Source organism: Tupaia chinensis, unplaced genomic scaffold, assembly GCF_000334495.1.
Source record: "Tupaia chinensis unplaced genomic scaffold, TupChi_1.0 Scaffold143791_1, whole genome shotgun sequence".
NCBI lineage: Eukaryota > Metazoa > Chordata > Mammalia > Scandentia > Tupaiidae > Tupaia > Tupaia belangeri.
Window position 1 is genome coordinate 163,500 of NW_006203640.1, and position 10,170 is coordinate 173,669.

The window sequence follows — 10,170 nt, forward strand, 5'->3', positions numbered from 1 at the left end:
TTTTGCCACAGGGCAATTGCGCTTACTGGAGACAGAAAGAGACAGAGACGGAAGGCAAGAAATCATCTCCTTTGGAGGGTGGCCATTTCACAATTCCTTCTCTTCTGTCCTCCTCTCAGGATCTTGTGCATTCATGCATACTGACCAGCTTGAGTTTTAAGTGTCCAGGTCTGGGACTCGAACTGTGGTCAACCAAATGGGAATCCAGCAATGTAACCATTACATCACCTGCTGGTCTCATTTTTTTAACAATAAAATACAATCATTGTAGGAAATTTAGAATAGTACTTCCCTTTCCTCAAAAAAGAAAAGAATAATAAAAATAAATTTTAATTTTTATTCCCACAGAAAACCATTTTTATTGTTGGATATATTTCCTTATGTATGTGCACATGTGCACACAAATGTATATGTCTACATGAACACTCAAACACAGGGTTTACAGTGACTATATGAAATACATAAATTTCAAAATAATTATGATTATACTATATGTCATACTTTGATAATTATAGATTATATTAATTATGATATGTAAACATGCAGTCTAATGTCTAATGTCAGTGCCAACAGGTAGCATTGTGATTAAGATGCTAAACTCCTACATGGTCAACAACGGTTTGAGTCCTGGACTTTGTGTCTTGCTTTCTCACTCTTCTCTCTTTCTCTGTAGCTTTCTGGTCAAACTGAATAATGATAATAAATGATAAATAATTCTTTTTTTAAAAAAAATCTAATGTTTTGCTTTAGATTTGTAAGATATGTAACCAGATGCCAGCAGGTGGTATGGTGGTTAAGGCAGTGGACTCCACATGGCTGACTGCAATTTGAGTCCTGGAACTGACAGCTTGAAAATCACAACAGGCACAAGTACGTGCATGCCTCAAATCCTGAGAGGAGCATGAAGGAAAAGAGATGTAGCATGACAATCTTCTCTGAGGAGTGATCTCTCACTTTTCCTCCCTCTCTCACATGCACATGAGCACACACACCCTATGGCAAAAGCTTCAAGAAAAAAAGATATGTAAGTAGAAATAGAGGTTACATATTTTTTCATTCTTGGAATAGAACAAAATGAATTGTTAATTCATTCTCAGTAGAGCCTCAATCAGTGTAAATACCTTTAATTTACAGGTCTAGAGGTTTAGAGTAAGTTGATTCCTCTAGAGAACAGGAAAAAAAATTAGTGAAAGTAGAGATCTTTGTCACATCTTTTAGTAAGTATTTTACCTTATTTTCTTTCACTTTGCTTCACAACTAACTTAACCCTATACATTTTTTTTAGAGGTTTTTGCTATAGGGCGCGTGTGCTCGCCAGGCAGAGAGAGAGAGACAGAGAGATAGAAAGTGAGAAATCACCCCCTGGGGGGGGATGGCCATGCCACAATCCCTTCTCCTCCATTCTCCTCTCAGGATCTTAGGCATGCACGCACACTCACTGGTGTGAGTTTAAGCCACTGGGTCCAGGACTTGAACCATAGTCAACTACGTGGGAGTTCAGTGACATAGCCATTATGCTAACTGCTGCTGGTCCCAGCCCTATACTTTTTAATAAGCACGGTGGTTCTATTCCTTTGTTCTCCTAAAATCCTAATAAGGTTAGCTCTGTAGCTTACTAACTTCTTCAATACCGTGTACATTTACTTGTATCCTTTCTGCATCAAAATTTACAAGGTCCTTTTAGTTGACAATTATACACTGGTATATAATTCTGCTCAATAAATATGCACCTCTCTTTTTTATACATTTATTTATTTATTTATTTCATGAATGAGAGAGAAAGAGAGCACCACTTAGAGTCCTGATGCTGTGATTCACTCCTAGCCTCAGCTAGCCCTAGTTCATGGTACATGTGTGTTTGGGTACTGAAGGAGGTCTCTAGACTTGAACAGGAAACCTTCCCAAGTGAGTTTGCCTTACAGAACACCGCATTTTACCCCTGTCAACATCTAGCCCAAATATGCCTCTCTTACTACAATTAACAAGGTTCTTGGTCAAATGTCATGGGGGTTTCAAAGATGAAACTCTTATCTTCTCAATACACTTATCATCTTTCATGTAAACTATGGCATGGATAATGATAATAAAAGAAAGGATATGATCAGTGTCATGGGGGGACAAAAACAAGTCTATGAAAATCATAGGCCACATTTTGGCTTGATGAATGGTGGTGGGAAGATTTTATAAAAGATACACTATTTTATTGAGTTGCATCTAGAAAAGGCTAAAAAAGCACTGTATATCTCTGTGAGTTTCAAATTATTATTATTATTTTCTACTTCCTACTTGTTCTTTTTAAATTTTTATTATCATCATAATCTTCTTTATATTACATTGGATTACATATAACTTTACAGTATATTGCATTGCTTTTTCAAAAGGGAGTTTCAAATTATTTTTTAAAGAGATAAACTTTATTTTTCTTAAAAATTTTAAGAATTATTTTATTTATTTATTATTATTATTACTTAATTTGACATAGGATATGTGTGCTCATCAGAGAAAGAGAGGGAAAGTGAGAAAAAAAGCTACCAGGTCCGGGACTTGAACTTTAGTCAGCTATGTGGGAGTCCAGCACTTAACTACCATGCTACCGGTTGGCCCCCAAAATAGACTTTGTTTTTCAGAGCAGTGTTAAGTTCACAGTTAAATGGAGCAGGAAGTACAAACATTCCTGGCATTCAGCTTACCTTCTTCACATGTCTTCTATTAACAATATCCCACCAGAATGGTACATTTGTTTCAATTGATGAGCTTTGGGCTTATGTAGAAAATGAAATAAAGAGGTTGGACTAGAGGAACATCTAAATTGCAATATCTAGCAACTGTTAGCACACATTATCCATTACTGCACAATATCAATACATATTCTACAGTGAATATAAATATGAAATACAGTATAGTCCCCATGCACAATACATATTCTATATATAAATATGAAAAAACTAAAACCCCCTCAGTCACTGCATTGTGAGTGAGGACCCTAATGTCCATTTGACTCTCTTTAGCACCTTGACAACTCTTCCTCTATCTTCCAACAACTCCTGAAATCCTACTTCTATGCTCTCTAAAATTCCCTGTCAATTAAATCTGTCTTACGCTCTATCTCATCTCTGCAAGATCCAATCAGTTTATTTATCTGGTGGAAACTCAGTTCTTCTCTGTAGATACTGCTTTCTCTGGAGCCCTCTCAAAATTATTTTTCTTCATCCACCCTTTGGCCTGGATAGGTGAATCTCTTCTCTGGTTTTCATTAGTGCTCTCTCCCCACCATTCTTCTCTTTTCCATAAACCCCTAGGTTTTAATTGGTCATCAGATTACTAGCACTACTCTGCATTCTATGGGAGATCACAAGTCCTAGGTCAACCTCCTCATTGCTTTGCTCTTGGTCACTATTGCTGTCTTCTGTCATCCTGCTGTTATAATTCATGGTGATTAATGTCCACAGAATGATAGCAGAGTGATAGTTCCATTATTTCAAGGCTCTCATTCCCTTGAACTTTTTTCCTCCAGTAAGCATCTTTTCTGCCTTCACTCAGCTACTTATTTCATGGTCACTCCTTAAATGTCATCATTTCCAGTCATTATTAACCTTATAATTTAAATTTTCAGCTTCCCACTCTTCCTCTACCAACTCTAAAATTTTTAATCTTATGCTCCGTTGTAATCCCACAACAGAAATCATTCTCCTTCTGTGGGCCCTAGTTGTCATTGTTCCTAGAATTATCCTCACCTCTCTCCTGTTCTTAATTTTCCCCTTACCCCACTACTCCATCTTAAATTCCATGGCTAATCACTATATTCATACCCTCCTGCTCTCTCATTTCTTTGTTTCTCTCTTACTTGCCTATACTTGGCAAAACCAAAATGGTATTAAAATAAACAACTCTCTCTTACTCTGTACCTAACTAAATATAATAACTGTTTAGATGGAAAGAACACACAACCACAGTGATTGGTCATACTCCAAATTCATGAGCATCAGGCATTAATACTATGCAGCGTTAGTCTATATTTTCCTAGTTGATTCATTTTTCTGTTCTTCTTTTATATATATATATATATATATATGTATCTTACTCACTCCTTGAATCTCAAATTCACACTAGCTCATACAGAAATGTCTTCTCTTATTGAAAAAGATACAGAAGAGATTTTCACATGCTGTAAGCTTTACCACAGCTACCTCTTCACCTAAATCTCATATCATAAACTCTGCTTTTTTGGGAACCAGCAGTTAGCGTAATGGCTATGTCGCTGGACTCCTAGGTAGTCGACCGCGGTTTGCGTCCTGGACCTGGTGGCTTAAAACTCACGCCGGGCGCGTGTGCGTGCGTGCCCAAGATCCCGAGAGGAGAATGGAGGAGAAGGGATTGTGGCGTGACCATTCCCCCTGGGGGGTGATTTCTCGCTTTCTGTCTCTATGTCTCTCTCTGTCTGTCTGGCGAGTGCACGCGCCCTATAGCAAAAACCTCTCAAAAAAAAAAAAAACTCTGCTTTTTTTCTCATCACTATGATTTAAATGTTGGTATTCTTAGCTTTGGCCAAATTCTTCATTTTATTTGCAAGATTTTATTTTTTCTCTACTCTTCAAGACATTAATACTTTAATTCTTCTCACTCTTTTTTGTATCATCTATTTTTACCTCTATGGTCAATAATCCTAATTCATTATGAAAATACATACTTATTTCCATATGTAAGACAAAATTAAACTTTCTACTGGATCACCCAGGTGGAATGTCACCATGATTAAGGCAGTTGGATCCTACGTGTCTGTGTGTGTCCTAGACCCAGCAGCTTGAAAAACATGCCAGATGCGTGTGAGTCTGTGCCCAAAATCTCGAGAGGAAAGTGGAAAAGGGTTTGCGGTATGGCCAAGTACTCAAGTGAGAACTTTCTCACTTTCTCTCTCTCTCTCTGGTGAGTGCATATACCCTATAGAAAAAAAAAATTACTCCTTATCTCACATTTCTTCATATTTCAATCCTTTCCTTTGTAACTCCTAAAAAATCTTGCCTACGCTTGCCCTCTCTGGATTCTTGCAATTGTGTTTTTAGCCTACCAACATGACAATTAGAACTCGCTACTCCTCCAAAACTGTTTAGTAAAGCTGCTGATGACTTCCAAGTTGTTAGATTTCACAATTAGTAATTACTCCTCACCTAATTGAACAATCAGTAGCTTTTGCTTTACATCAAAGCTTTTACTTTTTCCTTTATATATATATATATAAAGGTTTAATAAGGACTTCTTTATTTTGAGGAAAAAAGGTCCCAAACATCAGGCTGTTCACAAAAATAACCCGCAGTATCAACTTTAGAAAGCAAATCTTAAGACTATTACACTATTTTCCAGAGGATGCATTTGACATGCCAACTCCCATTCACAAAAATACACTATTACATTTGTGTTAAACAGCCCCACACAGCACTCTAATGTGGGGCATAAAACATATACTTCTAACTCAAAGCTGCTCTCAGGTGCTACTCAACTAAATGATACTGCCTTTGCAGTTAGGGAAGCAACTACTGAATTCATCAATGAATGAAAAGAACGGTGCTTCCTGTATAACAAGGAATTATTTTGGAGACAGTTGATAAAAATAATGCATCCTTTTTGTTAAGTCATAAAGAGGTATCAAAACTAAAAGCAAAATTAAGACTTAACAAAACTACTAGGAGCATCAAAAGAAGTGAATTGGGACTAGGCACAGAGCAGTATGAATTAATGAAAATGGGAAGGACAAAGATGGGAAAACAGTGAGCATGTGCTGAAGATACTAGGGGAGAGGATCTGGTGAAAATTTTGATCTTAGACAAGCATCTAGGTAAAGAAATAATGGGTAAGATTTCTAAACCCCACTATGTGCTTAGGAGTTATCCTAGCCATTGGTGCTGTCTCTGTCATCCTCTCCCCTCAGCTCTTTTTCATCATCCTTGATCAACTCCAGCTGTTTGTTTGCTCTGTTCCTTTTCGATTTTTTCTAGGTTTTCCAGAAGAGAATCCACTTTTTGTTTTATCTGGGTCAACTCCTTCTTAATGGCCTGAATGTCATCTCCTTTCAATTTTCCAAACTCGGAAGACGATCCTCATTGTCCACTCTTATAATTGATGCTTTTGCCCCTCCTGAAGTGTTTTCAGATACATGCTGGTGTTTCAAGGGCACTACAGCACGAGCAATAGGAGGTGGCAGTGGAACACGTGCTGGGTAACTGTACATCCTATTATTATAATTGCGTTGAAAGTCATAGTCCAAATCAGAAGAGGACCCGTACATCTCCGCTGCAGATCGTTTCACACCTGCTTTTCCTCAGTTCACTTTTGGCTCTGCAGCCAGATTAATATCTAAAACCTGGCTGGCAATCATCCTGCCATCCTCTCCTGCCACAACAGCCTGGGCATTCCTCTCAGTCACATACTGAACGAAGGCAAAGCTCTTATGAACAGAGCAACCCACAATTTTGCCATAGTTCGAGAAGATTGCCTCCACATCAGACTTCTTGACCACAAGAGTGTTGATTCCCAGCGAATTCACAGGAATTCATGGAGCGAGGATCTGTCTTGTTGGTAACATTGCTGGCCATTGCGATTGATGGTAAGATGCCTCACAAAGCCAAAAAGTGTAGCTGAAGATCTAATCTTTGAAAAAGAAAGTGAGGGAAGAGAGATTCGATTCTGAATCTCTTGCTCCCAGGTACTAGGCAAAGAAACCGACTGCAGCTGGAGGTAGGAAATGTGTCTACAACCGCTCTGTCTCCAACTCTTCACAAAATGGCCTTTCCTTCTTATATATAATCATCCAATCTATAGCTTTGCGTCATTTATATAGCCACATCTTATAAATTTATAACTGTAGACTACAGATTTGTTTTAACTTCCTAAACCATACTTTAATCTGAAGGGTGTATTAGGGCTCTCGAATATAACATATTCAAAACTGAGCGGCAGCTATCTCCCTCTGTGCCTATGATGTTCACTGTCTTCTCATCTTAGCCAATGGAAACTTTTCTTTCAGTTGTTTGAAGCAAACTGTCATCTTTCTTCCCTTTCTTAATTCACAAGTCATGTTTGGTATGATAGAAAACATGTTGAGTTGGGACCAGCAGTTAGCGTAATGGCTATGTCGCTGGACTCCCACGCAGTCAACCGCGGTTCAAGTCCCAGACCCGGTGGCTTAAACTCACGCTGGTGTGTGTGCATGCATGCCCAAGATCCCAAGAGGAGAATGGAGGAGAAGGGATTGCGGTGTGGCCATCCCCCCCGGGGCGTGATTTCTCGCTTTCTGTCTCTCTCTGTCTTTCTGGCAAGTGCACGTGCCCTGTAGCAAAAACCTCTCAAAAAAAAAAAAATAGTAAAAGAGAACATGTTTAGTTTAACTTCAAAATTCAGGCAGAATCTGATAAGTTTTCAATAACTCTGCTATTTATGTCACCATTTTATCTTGGCTACTACAATAGTCTCCTAACTTCTCCTTATCTGTCTTTTCAATTGTAGGTTAGTTACCTGGACAGAGGCCAGAAAAACCATGTTAGAACTGGAGTCAGATTTCATCAGTTTTCTTAAAACCTTCCAAGGTTTTCTATATCATTTGGAGAGAAAGCAAACTTTTTTATACTGTCCTTCAAAGCCTTGCATTATCTGACTCATCATCTCCCTAAACTCATCTCCTGACATTTACCCCTGTGCTCACTTCTCAAAGTGATAGCACAGAAGGCTGGTGCTTGCCTCAGAGCTTTTCCAATTTGCACTAATTCTGCCTGGCACATTTTTCTCCTAAATAAACATATGGTTCGTTCTCTCACAAAGCCCAAATTTTTATTCAAATGCTATTCACTCCAAGATTTACTTCATCTCTCTAATTTTTTTTATAATTCTCCACTTTCTTTTCTACTGCTTGGCTTTATTTTCTTTGGTAGTATTTAATATCACCTAACATTCTATAGTGAAAGTAAATTATTTGGGTAAACATTTGTATATAAAAGAAGAAAGGGTATGTATTTTTCATATGTAAATGATAATCTCAAAGCTCTGTCTGATTTGAATTTGGGGCTAACATATATTCAACAATGGTTAGAACTGGAATATGATGATACAAACTGAAACAAGTAGTTAAACTTTGATTAAGGGGAGCTAAAATGATTTTACTTTATTTATTAGTCACTAGGGTACAATTATGTTTTAGGGGACAGAGATAAAAGAAGGAAACTTGTGTTAATATACCACTTTAAGAATATAAACTGTTATATCCACTAATATATCAAAAGCTACAAAATGACTCAATACATCATCCTTCAAGAAATGACTTACAGAAAATGTTGAGATATGAGCTAATGAAGATGTTTGAGCTATTTTATATGCTAGTGAGATAGTTTGAGAAAGAGGCCCTCTGACATCTTTTAAGCAATAACTCAGTGGAAGTAAATGACAGAAAAATTGCATTCTGTGGTGAAAATGTTGAGGAGTAGGGTATTCACCTCAGGGTATCAAAACAGCTCTATAAAGCCACCTACAGTTCACCATTGCTCTTAGTTCCAAATATTTAGCTGGTCTGGCTCTACTCCCGAGAGGAATAAGAAAGTATACCAGAAACTCTTTAAGCACAGTGCCATGTTTAGTACAATATATCATAAATAAGATTCGTTCTTTAGACATCAGCAGAACCTATTTTTATTAATTAACTGTACATCTCTTTACATTTAGACAGAATGGTAACTTGTTCGTTCTTACTAACATACCTGTGTTTTTCTGCTGAACTATAGTCCTGAACTCTGCAGAGGACAAATCATGCAAATAGTGTGTGTTTACACACACACACACACACACACACACACACAGGTAAACTTTAGTTGAAGTAATGAAGTAGGTAGTGAGGGGATTTGGATCTTTTGTAGTTAGTATCCTGCCATAGGACTTATTCTTTTGTATTAGTCACAGTCAGACCTCAACATTACAATCATAACATAAGTAATTAGAGAACATTGCAATTGAAGATATTTTAGTGACCAACTTCATAAGCATTTTATTTGAAATCCTGTTAAGTAGCTTGATGTTCAAGGTCAGTGATTATTTAGGTTCTTTTAAGGCAGAACTAAAAGACAACGGTTTATTTTCATGGAAATCTCAAATTTTTCTGACTCTGACCTTAAGATCCTAAATTTTACTGTAGAAAGACTTAATATATTTTTGTAGTATCATAACATATAATACAACATAAATAGAATATTCATAGTTAAGAGAACAGCTTTAGTAGTCTACTACCTGGATAAAAAGCCATCCCAAATCTTAGTGGTTTGCCATACAAAGTTTTCTTTATTTGTGTGGTCTGTAGGTTTTCTTTATTTGTGTGGTCTGTAGGTCATTGGAGCTGATCTGTTTTAGCACAGGTTGAGCAGGGCTTGTTGGGAGATATTCTGGTATGTTCCCTGTGTCTCTTTATTATGTTTGGACTAGAAGCTGATGGGTATGTATTGATGATGACAGATGGCAGAGCACAAAAGTGTAAAATCAAAACATGCGTCACTTCGTAAGGTCTTTGTCCAGAAATAGCATAATGTTATCTCTGCCCACATTTTATTGGCCACAGTTAGTAAAATGGCCAAAGATAAGAGTAGTAATCCAATGTTTCCTAAGTTGTTTGCTATTTGAAATTAAAATTGTTTACTTTTGAAGTAATTACAGTATTTAGTTTTTTCTATAGATTTAGAAACTTTTCTCTCTTTATTAATATTTTTCATTCTTATTTTTCTTCCTCTCCTTTTTTATGAGTTTAAGAAAAGTTTATGTCTCATGTAAGTTAATCTATAACATTATTTTTAAAAATGCATACCTACTGAGCCAACCCATGGCCTGGTAGTCAGAGCATCTAGATCCTACATGGCGAACTGCACAGTTCAAGCCTTGAAGTTGGTGGCTTGAGAAACATACCAGGTGTGTGTGTATGCATGCCCAGAAGTTCAAAAGCTGAGGAAATGGAGGTGAAGGGATTGCAGTGTAACCATGCCTCCTGGGGAGTGCTTTTTTGCCTATTCCCAGCTCCATCCCATCTCTTTCCAGAAAATACTTGTGCAGTCTGTCAAAATTTTTTAAAAACTTAACAATAAAATAAAATACATTCCTATTATGTTGTCTCTTAAAACAACAGTAATTTGTATGAATTTTAGAAATCTA

The 10,170-nt window shown here is 37.2% G+C and overlaps 1 pseudogene; it reads right to left on the reverse strand.

The window, feature by feature from the left end:
• Positions 1–5,884: 5,884 nt before the first annotated feature.
• Positions 5,885–6,632, reverse strand: LOC106733452 (heterogeneous nuclear ribonucleoprotein C pseudogene; annotated as a pseudogene).
• Between the last annotated feature and the right edge of the window lie 3,538 nt (positions 6,633–10,170).